We start from the raw sequence: 17,397 nt of genomic DNA, 5'->3' as shown, positions 1-17,397 counted from the left end.
ATAGCCCTCATTCACACCAAGACACACTTGATACCTTTAATCTCTATCGACACCACTTGAACGACTCCTTTTTTATTTCTTCAGTCAGTTTGCTACCAAAATGTCTCTATCATCAAATAGTTTAGCATCTCTATTCTTCCATAGACGCCATAAAGTCTGTAAAAAAATCACATGAACTATCCATTTCCGTTTTGTCGTTAAGCTCAAGTTACTTACATTTTGCAGTCTACTTCCCACCGAATTTGTCCCAGCACCCGACGGAATTCTCAGCCATGCATACACTTATGTCCACACCATGTGTGCCACCTAACATTGTACTAAGGCATGGTCCGCGGTCTCTACCGATCGCTCACACAACCTACACAATAATGAGGGCAGGATCATACCTCTATTTGCTAATGCCTCCGTGTTCGGAATAGCAAGGCAGAAAGATTCGCTTTTGGTGTTGCCCCGTTGTTCCAGTAGTAACCATCCGTTGCTGCATTAATATCGACTTTACTACCCATATCCAACCTCACTTTTTAACTGAAAATCTGAGCTCTTTATCATCTTTTCACTACCATGAATCACTACTCGCCCCTATGTTTTGCTGCATTAGTAAACCGTTGATACTCTCCATTGTTCATTTTCTTCCACGCTATTAGGGGTCCTTACCTAGCTCCATTCCCAGAGTAACACACCTTGATTAAACTTGTAGTGTTCATCCTCTATAAAGTTATATTATAAGTTATCAACTAATTAACCATTCAAGAAGATGAGCAAAATAACCTAAAGAGTAAATTGCCAAAATCATCCTTGAGGTTTGGGCATATTTATCATTTTCATCCAAAACAACTTTTTTGTATCATATAGTCCTTCACTTTTGGGATTTTTTTTTATCATTTTCATCCGAACGTCAACTTTTTTTTTTCCAAAATCGTCCCTGAGATTTGTGATTTTTTGCCATTTTCATCAAATGTTTGATAGAAAAAATAAAGCAAATTAGACGTTAGATGAAAATGGCAAAAATTTTCAAAAGTGAAAGACTATGTTGTATAAAAAAGTTGTTTTGGTTGAAAATGACAAACATACCCAAACCTCAGAGATGATTTTGGCAATTTACTCCAACCTAAATTATGTTCATATAGCAAAATACACAAAATAAATTCTGAACAATAGCATAATTAGTAGATCCTCTTAATTGATTAACCTAAAATTTCTGTATACAATAAAATAAACAATTTAACACATTGTTAAAACATTTTAATCAAGTACCATATTGCATAAAGTAGCAATCGGTTTCTTCATCAGGTGAATCATTGCGAAGTCCTGAATTCTTAATCACTAATTCATTACCCAATACCATTGACGATGGATGATATCAAGTGACGTCTATTAACGAAAACCTGCAATGACCGATACAATAATAAAAGACTCAGATCATAAGTGCATATTATTTAACTCTTTTGAACACGCACAAAATATATCCATAGGCTTCGATTAACAATAATTTCTTTATAGTTAACGCTTTCAGGCCAAGATCCACTAACATGTACGTACATGTACCTGTAGAATGGATTAAATCCTTGTCTTCTCTTGTTGACCTGTTGACTTCCTGAAGTCAACTCATGTTTTTTCAATTATACCAAAGAGCACATAATAGCTTTTTCAACACATATAAGTCAACTTAACTAAACACAGTATACACCTACTTTTAATTGATTATTTGGAATGATAACTACATTTTCATCTCACCGGGAGCATTGCTACCAAGGGGTTGCTGAAACATGGAAACAGGTTTTATAAAATATAACCCCAAAATAAAAACTAATATCATAAACATCCTAATACTTAATTCATATGGATTTGTTGATGCATTGTCTAACACTTAGCATTAGAAAATGAAGAAGGGAAGCACACAAAAGGGAGTCAGAGAAGTTTTTTTTTTTAATGTAATAGTTTAACCTTATAGGAAGTTTAATATTATTTTTTGTCCTTAATATATGCTGCCAAAATGGCACATGAACAAAATCCATCAATTTGCAATTATTTCAAATAGAAACGTGTTAATCTTAGATAAAAAATGGGTTGTATCTATACTATTGAACCAACATGTATAACATTTAAATCCATTTCTAGATTTTGTCATGAGTTTAAAGAATGCATATTCTCGTATAACCACTTCAAGATCACTCTTTATCTAAAAAGTTAAAGCATGTTATCACTCATAACTATGAATTTTGAAAGTAATTATTTGATACTGAACACTAACAGTAATTAAACTTAAACGAAAAGTGAAAAAATATTTTTAATGATAGAAGTTGTCAAAAAATCATATTAGGCGTGGAGCACAAAAATGACGATAACTTGGGATATTAACACATAAAAAACAAAATCTTGGAAAATCGATGACATACCTGTATAAAAGCAAGAAAAATGGAACAAACGACCGATCTGCATAAAAGCAAGACAAAGTCAGCCACCGAACTGTTAGAACCTCAAAAAAAAAAAAGAATATGAGTGAGGAGACATAAATTTAAATACATACACCAAATCTTCACTTCCCCTCCAATGTTAATTATAAAATTTATTAGTCCTCATTAGATCCATTTTCTTAGGTGATCATACTTTAATTAATCATTGGGTTTTTTTAATGTGAAAATGAAAGCTGGAGCAAATTGTCTACCCGTTACTTCTTAGGTTGTTATATGTAAAATAGTTTTGTTCACTATAAGAAACACTTTGAGTGTATAAGAATACTATAACAAACATTTAGTCATAATGCTTACAACTTTCTATATCCAAATTAAACTGTATACAAACTTATAATATCAAAGAAGACTTAATTTCTTTGTCGCTCACACATTATAAAATCAAAAGAGGCTTCGATTAAGACAAAATTCAAATTCTACCTGATAATGTAGAATGTAGGGTTTAGTGGTTTACAAAATGACAAATTCTTTACAAAGATATACCTGCTTGAGATCTTGTCGAGATAAATTGGAAATGGCGAAGAACTTTATGGCAATGGTACCGCTAATACATCCATCGCCATCTATAATTTCAAAATCAAAACAAATGCAGGTATGCAATCCTTGTTAAAACTCATTTATTAGTGACTTTGCGTTTGAATCCAACATGTAGATTAACCTGCCATAGTAATAATCAGACTTCATAGAACATAACCGTAAAAAATATAAAGATTAGGTCAGTACCTTGTTAATGAAGCATTAGATCACATTTGAAGATCTGTGCTGGAAGACGACAAACCCTAGATACGAAATAGATTCAGATCTAAAAAAATGGTTCAAAATCAACAATCAAAGTTATAGAATATACAAATCTGGATCATACCTGGTGTATTGACGTTGTTGTAGTGATACGAATTAGGAATCCTATGATTAATGGGGAGAAGAAACAGTTCAGATGATAATATCGAACGATCTGCAACCTTTGCTAAGTTCTTTCTTTACCACTATCTTGTAGCTACTATCACTAACATTAGCACATGTTGACTAAGCAGTCAAAGTATCAAAATTCCTTTCATAAAATTATGTGAGGCACGTTATTCAACGAAAAATAATAATAAAAAATATTTTGAACGTCACTAATAAGGTGACTTTCAATAATAAAGGTCCGAGAGTCGATGTTTTGATCCATAACAATATAACATACTTATGAATGGGTTGATTTGGGTTATGTGTTATCTTAAATGGGTCAATATAAAAAAAATGATATAAGAGGAACGGGTTTGTAAATACCTCTATTTCGGTGCTTGCTGACATGGCTTTGCATTAGACTGTTATATTACTCACATAATCCAAACTTTAAATATGATGGAATAAGCTACCTCTGGTGTACATAGAATCATAAAAGGATCTAAGATAATTTTACCTCTCATAAATAGATAAATAATAATAAGATACCTATTTTCAAACCCGGATCCATGCACCACTCCTACTTGGATCCATCCGCCACTCCCACATTTTTAGAAGCACATTGACAACCATCCTCCAATGATGCTGCCAAAAATTATAATATGCTTGCTTTAGATAAAAAATAGCACAAAAGTAAATTAGGTTCAATTGAGCTTCACTAAATGAAGTAATCTGAATTATGGATCTTTCATTGGCTTAGTTGCTCAATGGTTCCAATTCCAAATACAAAAAAAAAAAAAAAAAAAAAACAATTAAGGATACCGTGAAGACCAGATAAGGTAACACACAATGAAAGATGAAAGTCGGGTTCAACTGATCAAGGCAAGTATCAAGAAATGTATCTACACATTCAAATGTTGCTTTCCTTAAGTCAATTCCCTCGTCAATTGTATGCTTAAAAGGACCAAGGTCCACTTAATCAGTTCTTTCTGAACATACAAGTAAGTAAATCAATATACAAAACATATGTACTTTAATAATGTTATTGATGAAGAAATTATCAAGTAAAAACTTCACAGAGGGCATAATGTAAATGAGAAAAATAACATCACTAAAGAAACTTCTAATTTTGTCGAGAGTCAAAGTCGAGTAACATAATAATCATTAAAATAGTAGTGGACCCGTCCGGTGGACGGGTTTTTAAAGTTGTAATGATGAAAGTTTTTATTTATAATTACATGTATAATATGAACTCATGCGGTCAAAGAATTGTTGTGAAAACGATGACCGCCCTTTCCCTTAGCAGATGCTTGTGAGTTGTGACTTCCCATGACTTTAAAATACCGGTCAATTCTTTGCTCATTATCATTATTTGGTTGCTAATTTACATACAAAACAATGATTCTATTAACCTAGATCAAGCTCACCTTGAATCATCAACATAACTCTCAGAGGCAAAACAGCAAACACCTGTAATGCCACCAACATTTGACACCGCATACTTCCCTGCAAAAAGTAAAGAAAGTATATTAAAAGGAAATAATATTCGTTTTCTAAAAAAAACCCCCTAAACCATTATATTGAAAGAAATAGATTATAACTGGAATAACATATGTTTTCTATTCCTATATAATTATTTATATAAAAAATAAAGAAAAGGGGAAAAGGTGGTTCAAGTCAACCTGATACCAGTTTAAAATAAAACCAAATATCTATATGCGAGTCACTATATCTAGATTAATAGGTTTCAATATGAGTATCATCTCTCGAGATTAAAAACATGATAAATTTGCATCGATTAAATAATGTTTGTACCTTCTTGAACCGCTTCTTCTACAACAAATTCACCAAAAACCTGGGAGAACTTCCAACGTAAACCATTGAGAGTCATAGCCACATCTCCCTCGTCCTCTATTGTCACAAACTTTGAATAGGGTAGTTGTTGCACATTAGAAACAAATGACATAGAGTATACACAACAGTCAAGCAAATGATGTAAAAGAAGTTCAACAATTTGAGAACAAATAAAAGAATCAAAGAGAGACAAATCCTTAAAGAGTATACTCTAGAAGTTTCAGATTGGATAAAGAAATAAAAGCTCCATTCCTATAATGAGTTATACATAACTTTAACTAACCATCGATCTCTGATTCAATCTCTTACTCATACCATATCTGTCTTAGTTGCGACTGCCTGGACGCCTTTCTTTGGGGCCTTCATCAAATACGAACAAAAATGCATTAGAATCAATCAACAGACAATGATATTCAGTGCATAAACTTGGAGAAACAATCAGAGATTCAGAGGTAGACGATAAAGAGACTAACTGTGACAACTCGAACTTCCAAGGTTGGTCTCGTAATTTTAACTTTCAGTATTCTCCGTTTATAGTTGTGATTGTGCTAAACTTGTTTCGTAAACGGAATCGCATATGATTGAGTGTGTAGATAGATTCTAAGTGTTTGACTGTTGCGTTGGGCCACGAGCGTTTGGGCCGCACACACAGTGTATAATTGGGTCGCGCTTACGGTTGGGCCACATACTCTTCTTAGTTATAAGATATTGTTTCTAAATCCCTTCGGTCCATATACACACACATGTTATCCTAGATCGAACTACACAAGCCCGGAGCCCAAACCGAGAATGTATGTACGCCCAGTTACACTTGGCTTATGTTGGGCCTGGTAGGGCCCAGGTGGATCTTAGTATTGGGGGCCGACCATTAGTATTTGTGCACACACATGAAGTTTACGTAATATGTACCACAAACATATGCAAACCCTAGTTCCTCCTTTCTCTCATTAAGACCCGACGGCAACACCCCTTAGTGAAACCCTTCTTGCGTGATTAACTATCGGAGATTTCTCTTGATCGTTCGAAGGGTTAGTATTCTATCTCCGTTTCACTCACATGTTTATGAATGAGCCATGTGATGTTATTATGATCATCAGTTAAATGTATGTTTTGTTACCATTAAATTGTGTGATTGATGTCTATATGTGCTTGAAATCAAGGTGTAATCTTTTTGGTTTGAGGCGTACCCTCGTTGTTCTATTATTCCACAAACGATTGAAATCACTGTATTATTATTCTGAATAGGATATGATAGACTGAGGGTCGGTGTGAATAATTGTTAATGTTGATGAATATGATCGCATATAATGGTTATTGAATGGATTAGATTGATCTGTGGTGATGACCCTAAAACTTGTAACTGTTGACTGGTGCAACGAAACTAAACCCGATGAAACTAAGCATGTGTCGACGAAACCTTAATGTTTCGTCAACCTTGTTATGGCGAAGGTTCATGATGTTTCGTCGTCTATCTTGTTGACGAAACCCTTTGTGTTTCGTCGTGGTCATGGCTTATGGAGCTGGAAACTTATTAAACAATGGTGGTTTATCACTTGAATGAGATATAATGGAACAGTAGGGTATATATATGATATATAAAATGAAACTATATGTTGAGTATGCTGACAATTGCATGTGCCCAATATGTGTGTCAAGGTCTACATAGGTTTAAGAAATGATATGTGTGCATGTCATTAATGCTAGATTTGAAACTCACGTGTTATTGTTTGTTGGTTGTCATCATGTATGATGTTGATAGATCATGCAATCATTCGATGGTTTTGGCGGCCCATGTAAGTACCAAAAGTCAATTCAAGCAGCCATTTAGATAAGCACTAATTAGATTAACATGCGTGCATGTTATTAATGCCGAATTAGAATTGTAAGACTGCATGTGAGTTCGTTAAGTGATGTCATGATTAAGAAGTTATTCGCGTGAAACAAACACAAGTCCATGTGACAATTTATCGATCGGCCCAATCATATGTCTTTTGTGGTCAACCTACACTTGTGTTGGTCAGAAGAGTTTCTCAAGAATGCATGTGGAGAATTTCTAAACACATTAATCCTGGTCGGCCATTGATTTCATACTTCTAGTGCATTTAATAGTGAAGTCAATTTTTTTATGGAATGATTATCTGCCTGTTAACAATGTTAACTATGGTTGAGGAAAAATGACTTGCTTATGATGAGTAGCCCACTTAACTATTAAGTGTTATCGTGAAACATGTATACGACTAGTGAACTTATCTGTTATGTGTGTTATGAATGATCGTTATCTGCTATGCGATAATCCTTGCTACAATTATACGCTATGAACATACGTGAACAACATGAACGTAAACTGATTCCGTGCACATGAATATCATAGGCATTGACTGATTGTGTGTGAACAACTAACTAATTCTACCGAGCAATCTAAGGTGAGTTCACTGCACTTTTCTAAGCATGCGTCCCGGTGGTTTGGGACATCTGGTAAACGTTTCTAAAGGGAACACTGGGTAAACTGTTTATTTGGGATGTTGGTTATTGAACACAGTATAAATCATGTAAGACCCCATACATCTACCGTGTTGCTGAAGAAGCAACGAGGTATTTAGTTGATAGCGCTATTAGGTTTGGCACCCTCACACCGGGCCGAAAGGACGGGCGTGAACTAATTACCTGAACATCATGACCAATGCCTAGTTAAAGGCATTGGGGTTGGGCATTCACATCGTGTATATATAAGACCCCTTACATCTATCCAAGGTTGGTTGATACCTTGACATCATGACCAATGCCTAAATGGAGGCATTGGGGTTGGGCATTCACATCTAGTTGCCACATACGGTAATCGAGTAATAACAACATCAAAACAAAACGTTGAACTGTTGTAAACACACATCTGGTAACTAAACGCGTTAACAAAACTTTGAACTCACCAGCGTCGTCTGACACACTTGTCTGCATGCTTGCAGGTCTATTGAGTTATATCTTGTGGAACTTGCTGTCTGGGAGGCTGGAGTGGTCATGGGTCGAGATACATGGAATCGCAATACAAGCTTAATGGTTTATATACACATGTTTTACGAAACACTTAACAAATGAGTTATGCTTCCGCTGTATACAATGAATGTCATGTAACATTTGTAACATTTTATGCTAATGAATGAAAGTTTTATTTAAATACATTTATGAGTTTAATGTGATTGGTGGCTTGGATCCTGGTACGTCACACGCCTCGCGGGGGTTTGCGCATGTGGTATTTTGGGGGTGTGACAGCTTGGTATCAGAGCCACTGGTTATAGTGAACTTGGTTTTAACAACGTTTTTATAAAACCAGACTATAACCGAACAGTTCTGAAAACGGGAATACGACCATGACACTCAGCTCCAGATTGCAAGGTTCGTCTTTCTCACGTGTTGCCTACATTACATGGCTTGTACACATTTGTTTATGACGTAGCATACAGACACACACTTGCCACTATAGAACGATTACATGAATTGCTTGCTTATATTATGATGCTTTGGTGGTATGTCATAGCCTTGCGATTTCTGTGATCTTATCGTTTTGATAGCCTCTGTTTGGCACTCGAGTTTGGGGAACCATTTGACATGAGTTAGGAGGAACTGAGATGAACATGCAAATCGCAATATTATTGTGGGTGCACACACAATAATAATGTGGGGTGCATGCGAGTCCCAGTGAGGCTTAACAAGTGAAAAAGGGGTTCCGTTCTGTTATTTGATTGATGAGAACACAACAGTCTATAGGAATCGTAACAGTAATTGTCTCCTACTCGAACATGATCTTTTCACCCTTCTCTGAATTCTTTCGAATCTTGATGCTATTGAGCATTACCTGAACACCCATCTGAACGCCTAGCAAACTGGATAGAATGTTAGGTGCTTGTACGAACATCCCTGAGTTGGATGTTGCAACGTTGAATGTTTGGTCGATACCCTTCTCACACCTCTTTTTAGCTGGAACTCAGTGTATTCGCGCCTTAGATCCCGAAGTGCGATCGCTTCTGTAACACTCTAGCAACATACCATGTATTACTCCATTAGCTTGCAAGAACGATGGACAAGGGAGTGAGTGTAGCACCTTACCAACCTCAGTATTTGGACGACCCTGATTACCAGCAGCGGACACCAGCAAATTGACTTCAATCGAATCCTTAACCCTAGTTAGTAACTTTTGGGAGTCAAATGTGTGACCACCAGCACAGTGAGTAGCGCTTTAGGACATGGCACAGAAGGTGAAAAGATGGATTTGGATGGTGAAAGATCGCAGGGCTTCGATTCAAGCAACGACATTAGAGGAAATAGTCATGGCAACATCCATGTACTTGTAATAGTAGCCTACAGTATGGAAATGAAGGTGTCTACGACATGGATTGACCGCTGTTAAACCAAGACGACAACAACCCAGGGAAACGGCGGCAGTATTGGAAACCCGTGACGAAAACAAAAAACACTAGAAATGATGCTTATGGAAGGGCATTTAGGATTGGCGTGGGAGAGGTCAGGATTATAGCATCATGGTGGCCTGCACGTTCTTGGTAACTAATCGCTTCGTCTCTGTTTTGTTCAACCCTGATGTTTCTTGCAACCGAACCTGTGGTGGAATCGGCTGATGGCAAGACAATTGAAGCCTCGTAAGTTCGTTAGGATGCAAACTCGACCTTGTGGGACAAGTGTTCGACCCCGACCTTCCTTCTGCTATCTTTGACGGTTTCGAAGCAGTAGTTAGTGTGGATTGGTTATCCAGATATCGCGCAGCTACACCCTGTAAGGAGAAAACATTGTGTATCCCTCTTCCTAGTCGAGAATCGTCACCTGACCTAGGGTGTTAGAGTAGTGTAAGGATTACCATCATGTCAGCAATGAAGGCCCAGAAGTGTTTATGGAGGGATTACTCTGCCACGTTAACAACCGTCACTAACGTAAAGCTAAGGAAAAGAGGATCGAGGATCCACCAATCGTTCAAGATCTCCCTCGGTATACTACCCAAGGAACTTTCAGGTTCACTTTCATGACTGTTAGGTAGAACCTCAGTCTGATCTCACGCCAGAAGTAGCCCTGATTACTCATACTCTCCACCGTTTTGCACCAGGAGGGTCGCTGGAACTGTCAAACCAACTACCGGAACTGTTGGACAGGAGTTTTGTTGGATCTAGTTCTTCGCTTTGGGGAGCCCCAGTTACACCTGTGAAGGTAAGCCTTTTTGTATGTATATTGATTATCCAGAACTCAGCAAGGTGACAGTCCAAAACTGTTTGCCTCGACCATTGTATTGGCAACCAGTTGACCAGTTGCGAAGGACAAGCTTCCATTCGAGGATTGACGAACGAGCAGACTTTCATCAGATGGAAGTCCAAGGGGAGGACGTTCCTAAAACGACATATTGAACGCAATGTGGCCACTGTCAGGAGACACAAGAAGAATTATTCCATGACCTTTTGGGATAAACAACACATCACATGAATCGACCGTATCTATTGTGGATGTCCTGAATCACTTCCAGGAGAAAGGAACACCATGGGTGGCATTTGTATCCTGTCTTAGAGATCCCGAGGGAGTGGCCACTACATGCGAAGTCTCGTTAGGAGTAACTTCTGGAGTCGAGAAATACATACTTTTCTTAGACACGTAGCCGACGAAGAGGGAATACACGTGGATCTCGTTAATATCCATTCTGTTAGAAACTGATCGACACCAAAGATCCCTTTGGGGGTACAGTAAACCTTTGGTCTCCCAAGATACAATCGCAGATTCATCGCAGGATTTTCAAGGATTTTGCAGCTCTAACCTCTTTAACACAGCCGTGTGCTGTGTATCCGTGGGAGACGGAACAGGAGAACGTCTCTTCAAGCTTTTGAAACTCAAGACTACAATGTCCAGAGTATTGTCTTTACCTAAGGATGCGAATGATCTAGTAGTATATCATGACGATTCAAAGTAGAGACCCAGTCATGCCAATGCGGCACGAGAAGGTGACGGTTTATGTAGTGGATTTACAGGAAGAATTGCACGAGTAATAACCTGCGGTAGAAGCCATGGACCTTGGAAATAAGATGAAGGATTTATTTGGACGGTACCAATTGCACCATTTAGACCGATCACAAGGGCCTCCTGTGTACCCTTGTTTTGAGAGAGCTAATTATGCGATGGCATTGCTGTATGGAACTTTTGAATGATTACGACTGTGAAACCTGAACGTGCACGAGCTTTGCAACTCACTATCGACTTACCTGCTCAGACTCACTCCGTTCAAACTGGAGAACTGAAAGAAGAGAATTTTTGAGATTGGACCCAGGCGAGGCAGGGAGAAGCAACATTTGGCAAGTCAGACGATATGCGCTACCCCACGAAACGAATGTGGATCCCATTGTATGGCAACTATAGGGGACTTGTGTTGAACAAAGCACACCAGCCTTGTTATCCTAATCGTCTTGATTTTGATGAGAGATACTAGGATCTATAAATCTTACACTGGTGATCGGCCATGAAGGCCCACCTAGCTGTGTATGTGAATGATGCTTGACTTGTGGGAAAGTCAAGGAGAAGGATCAGTAACTAGAAACACACATAAGGAAATGAGTACAGACTACCATGGATTCTGTCACTAGTCTGCTTACAACTCGAAACGGAACCAATATCACCTGGGTGATCGTTGATTGTCTCATGCTACGAGCACATTTTCTTTCGATTATGGAAACTGACAAGTCTTTACAGCTGTGAATGTTCCTCTGAGAGAGGCGGCTTTTAGGCACAAGGTGCCAGCCTCTGTTACCTTTTGATTTTGAGCTATACCTGATGGATGACTGGCAATACACAACACCCTTGGCCCACGTCTGGACATGAGCATTACTTATTGCTGTAGGACAATCGGACGGAACAACGAGCCATCTTGACACACGAAGGTATGCTGCGAGCATGTGCGTGACTGACTTTTGTAAACATTTGGAAGAACACTTATCCTTGGGCATACCGCCATTACCACTTTAGTATGCATACAGCTCTGTTTGAGGCACGCATGAGTTCAACCAAATTCCAGCTCAGAAACTCATCTTTGCACCCCCCCTGCACGCGGGTAGTACTTGTGGTAAAACATGTCATAAAGCTACTCGAACCACATGGAGAGATTGTTTAGATCGGAAATCGTCTGGCGGCAACGCGTGACCATCAGGAAAGCTAATAAGCTTAGGAAACACTGGGAGTTCGCTGTAGGCGAACACATGATAATCTAAAGTCTCACCCTGGGAGGGTTCGATACACTATGGAAAACGTGACAAGCTTAACTTACGATATGTTGGGTCATTCAGAATCCTGCTAAGAATCGGTTGCGTGGCCTACAAACTCGAGTTACCCGACAGGTTGGGTACATGCACAATGTCAATTACGTCTCGGATCTAAGGCAGTGTTGGATGAAACATTTGTGATGACTTTACTAGATAAGTTGCAGTTGTCAAGGAGCCAATCAAAGACATAGATGAGGAGGTAAGGATCGTTAACACAGTTGGATTCCAATTACGAAATTTTGTTAAGAACTCAAGATGTGGACCGGAGTTCACGTGGAAAAGCAATGGTCAGAGCAAGCTCTAGCATCCGTAGTTGTCGAAACGGTTGTATCAACTTCTGATATCATTGACGAATTTCGGGACGAAATTCTCTTTCAAGTTGGGGATGATGTGACACCCAACTGACTTCGCAATCCTGTTTTTACAATTTGGTTTTCGTGGTGTCTGTGTAGTTGTCTAGATGATTAGTGTTCATGTGTAATGCTTGATTATTTGTGTAGTATTACACATAGTTTAATTAGAGTTTATTTCGCTTCACTACTCTGTTTTGCTTGTCAAATTTCGGGACGAAATTTCTTTCAAGTTGGGGATGATGTGACAACTCGAACTTCCAAGGTTGGTCTCGTAATTTTAACTTTCAGTATTCTCCGTTTATAGTTGTGATTGTGCTAAACTTGTTTCGTAAACGGAATCGCATATGATTGAGTGTGTAGATAGATTCTAAGTGTTTGACTGTTGCGTTGGGCCACGAGCGTTTGGGCCGCACACACACAGTGTATAATTGGGTCGCGCTTACGGTTGGGCCACATACTCTTCTTAGTTATAAGATATTGTTTCTAAATCCCTTCGGTCCATATACACACACATGTTATCCTAGATCGAACTACACAAGCCCGGAGCCCAAACCGAGAATGTATGTACGCCCAGTTACACTTGGCTTATGTTGGGCCTGGTAGGGCCCAGGTGGATCTTAGTATTGGGGGCCGGCCATTAGTATTTGTGCACACACATGAAGTTTACGTAATATGTACCACAAACATATGCAAACCCTAGTTCCTCCTTTCTCTCATTAAGACCCGACGGCAACACCCCTTAGTGAAACCCTTCTTGCGTGATTAACTATCGGAGATTTCTCTTGATCGTTCGAAGGGTTAGTATTCTATCTCCGTTTCACTCACATGTTTATGAATGAGCCATGTGATGTTATTATGATCATCAGTTAGATGTATGTTTTGTTACCATTAAATTGTGTGATTGATGTCTATATGTGCTTGAAATCAAGGTGTAATCTTTTTGGTTTGAGGCGTACCCTCGTTGTTCTATTATTCCACAAACGATTGAAATCACTGTATTATTATTCTGAATAGGATATGATAGACTGAGGGTCGGTGTGAATAATTGTTAATGTTGATGAATATGATCGCATATAATGGTTATTGAATGGATTAGATTGATCTGTGGTGATGACCCTAAAACCTGTAACTGTTGACTGGTGCAACGAAACTAAACCCGATGAAACTAAGCATGTGTCGACGAAACCTTAATGTTTCGTCAACCTTGTTATGGCGAAGGTTCATGATGTTTCGTCGTCTATCTTGTTGACGAAACCCTTTGTGTTTCGTCGTGGTCATGGCTTATGGAGCTGGAAACTTATTAAACAATGGTGGTTTATCACTTGAATGAGATATAATGGAACAGTAGGGTATATATATGATATATAAAATGAAACTATATGTTGAGTATGCTGACAATTGCATGTGCCCAATATGTGTGTCAAGGTCTACATAGGTTTAAGAAATGATATGTGTGCATGTCATTAATGCTAGATTTGAAACTCACGTGTTATTGTTTGTTGGTTGTCATCATGTATGATGTTGATAGATCATGCAATCATTCGATGGTTTTGGCGGCCCATGTAAGTACCAAAAGTCAATTCAAGCAGCCATTTAGATAAGCACTAATTAGATTAACATGCGTGCATGTTATTAATGCCGAATTAGAATTGTAAGACTGCATGTGAGTTCGTTAAGTGATGTCATGATTAAGAAGTTATTCGCGTGAAACAAACACAAGTCCATGTGACAATTTATCGATCGGCCCTATCATATGTCTTTTGTGGTCAACCTACACTTGTGTTGGTCAGAAGAGTTTCTCAAGAATGCATGTGGAGAATTTCTAAACACATTAATCCTGGTCGGCCATTGATTTCATACTTCTAGTGCATTTAATAGTGAAGTCAATTTTTTTATGGAATGATTATCTGCCTGTTAACAATGTTAACTATGGTTGAGGAAAAATGACTTGCTTATGATGAGTAGCCCACTTAACTATTAAGTGTTATCGTGAAACATGTATACGACTAGTGAACTTATCTGTTATGTGTGTTATGAATGATCGTTATCTGCTATGCGATAATCCTTGCTACAATTATACGCTATGAACATACGTGAACAACATGAACGTAAACTGATTCCGTGCACATGAATATCATAGGCATTGACTGATTGTGTGTGAACAACTAACTAATTCTACCGAGCAATCTAAGGTGAGTTCACTGCACTTTTCTAAGCATGCGTCCCGGTGGTTTGGGACATCTGGTAAACGTTTCTAAAGGGAACACTGGGTAAACTGTTTATTTGGGATGTTGGTTATTGAACATAGTATAAATCATGTAAGACCCCATACATCTACCGTGTTGCTGAAGAAGCAACGAGGTATTTAGTTGATAGCGCTATTAGGTTTGGCACCCTCACACCGGGCCGAAAGGACGGGCATGAACTAATTACCTGAACATCATGACCAATGCCTAGTTAAAGGCATTGGGGTTGGGCATTCACATCGTGTATATATAAGACCCCTTACATCTATCCAAGGTTGGTTGATACCTTGACATCATGACCAATGCCTAAATGGAGGCATTGGGGTTGGGCATTCACATCTAGTCGCCACATACGGTAATCGAGTAATAACAACATCAAAACAAAATGTTGAACTGTTGTAAACACACATCTGGTAACTAAACGCGTTAACAAAACTTTGAACTCACCAGCGTCGTCTGACACACTTGTCTGCATGCTTGCAGGTCTATTGAGTTATATCTTGTGGAACTTGCTGTCTGGGAGGCTGGAGTGGTCATGGGTCGAGATACATGGAATCGCAATACAAGCTTAATGGTTTATATACACATGTTTTACGAAACACTTAACAAATGAGTTATGCTTCCGCTGTATACAATGAATGTCATGTAACATTTGTAACATTTTATGCTAATGAATGAAAGTTTTACTTAAATACATTTATGAGTTCAATGTGATTGGTGGCTTGGATCCTGGTACGTCACACGCCTCGCGGGGGTTTGTGCATGTGGTATTTTGGGGGTGTGACACTAACCATTGATGAAGGATGAGATTTAGTTTTTGAAACCAATGAAGAGATCAAACAAAATGGAAGTGACACGAAATTACAGTTCTCCAACTTAGAGCAGGTGTGGCGCCATAAAAAACTAAGACTGGTTACAGTAACATAAAAAAGAAACCTATAAATAGTTAGAAGAGAGGTAAATGATTACAAATAGCGAAGCGAGGAAAAGGTCCATTCAATTTGCTTAGATAACATAATCGGGATAAATTCGAAATCAATATAAGTGGGTGTTTGGGATTGCTTATGAAAAACAAACTTTTCCACCTCCTTATCTCCTTTTTCCAAAGAGTCACTCCCTCCTAACTTTTCCATTTCTCCTTTTCAAAGCCTTAAAACCTCCTTTTCAACCCATTACTCAAACATCATTTTCTAAAAAACTCATTTTCCAAAAAGTTATAAGTTAATAAGTTGTTTATAAGCAATCCCAAACACCCCCTAAGTGATATTATATCAACTATGAGGATGCCTTCAGCTCTCAGCCGGTCTTCCAGGCATACAGTTGTTTCATCCATTTCCCATTACCTGATCATAAGATTTGAAAATTTAGTAACACTGATTACAATTTACCACTATAAAAATCAAATGAATAAAAGAAAAAATGAAAACCTTTACTTATGAAGGCATATCAAAGATTTGAGGTGTCAATGATTAAAACAATTATATCCCGATACAATCTTTCTACTTAACAATAATTCAGTCATCCAACAAAAAAGTTTGAAGGTTAGAGATATAGAGCAAGTGCTCTACACCACCCAAGAGTGAGAATGAGCAATTAAAAAACTGTGTAAGTTACTGCTTTAACATAACTATGAAGCAGAGGAGATTTGAGGCACTTACAAATCAGGAGCTGTTTTCAAAAATTTTCAATTTGTTCATAGCAAATCACCTTAACGAAGTTCGATCTATTATTTTTATTGCCTCCATCTTGATCCCTAATTTATCTGCATAAACCCTAGAACTCTGCAACATCGATGTAAAATAGGACACTTTGATATTTTTGATATTCCACTCTTCTGCTGCACGAATATAATCTTCAATTTGTCCCCAAAATTCAACACCCGATTTTTGATTTGAGGTTTCTTGAAGAGAGACGATGAGAGAAATTTCAAGAAAACGGGGGTGTGTAATGGAGAGGAGGCCACTTCAGTTAGATCGTGATAGGGTTGTATACAGAAGTATATATGAAAGGAAAAGCTTTTGATAGGAACCGAATTGGATTGTAAGATGATTGCTTAACATTTAGGGTTTTTTGATTTGAAATAGAAAAGAACTCATAATTTTGGCAACATTGAATTGATCGGAGAGAGAGCGTGTGAAGGGTAGCGTAGTGAGAAAGGAGAATTGGAGAAAAGAAATTGCCGCTCAAAGTTCCATTATCTTGCCAAAGAGGTTGTCCACATCATCAAAATGATTGGCTAAGAATAGCCCTTGTGGCCTAAGAGAATTCATTTAGTATAATAGATAGATACCGGCAA

The 17,397-nt window shown here is 38.1% G+C and overlaps 1 long non-coding RNA gene across 5 annotated transcripts; it reads right to left on the bottom strand.

The window, feature by feature from the left end:
• On the bottom strand, positions 1-17,361 carry LOC110891417. Of its 5 annotated transcripts, XR_004873322.1 has the most exons (12): positions 16,760-17,359; positions 15,893-16,444; positions 5,172-5,570; positions 4,784-4,862; positions 4,179-4,345; positions 3,334-4,001; positions 3,195-3,250; positions 2,955-3,129; positions 1,692-2,433; positions 1,546-1,594; positions 1,255-1,385; positions 1-707 (listed from the first exon to the last, which is right to left on the bottom strand). It is a non-coding gene; the product is annotated as an uncharacterized LOC110891417 (long non-coding RNA). The 5 variants fall into 5 exon arrangements; XR_004873323.1 differs by having other exon boundaries at positions 1,546-2,433; positions 16,809-17,361; XR_004873320.1 differs by having other exon boundaries at positions 1,546-2,433.
• Between the last annotated feature and the right edge of the window lie 36 nt (positions 17,362-17,397).

The sequence above is a fragment of the Helianthus annuus genome, chromosome 11, assembly GCF_002127325.2.
Source record: "Helianthus annuus cultivar XRQ/B chromosome 11, HanXRQr2.0-SUNRISE, whole genome shotgun sequence".
Lineage (NCBI taxonomy): Eukaryota > Viridiplantae > Streptophyta > Magnoliopsida > Asterales > Asteraceae > Helianthus > Helianthus annuus.
Note: the sequence above shows the minus strand (reverse complement) of the source record. Positions and strands in the feature narration are given on the sequence as shown.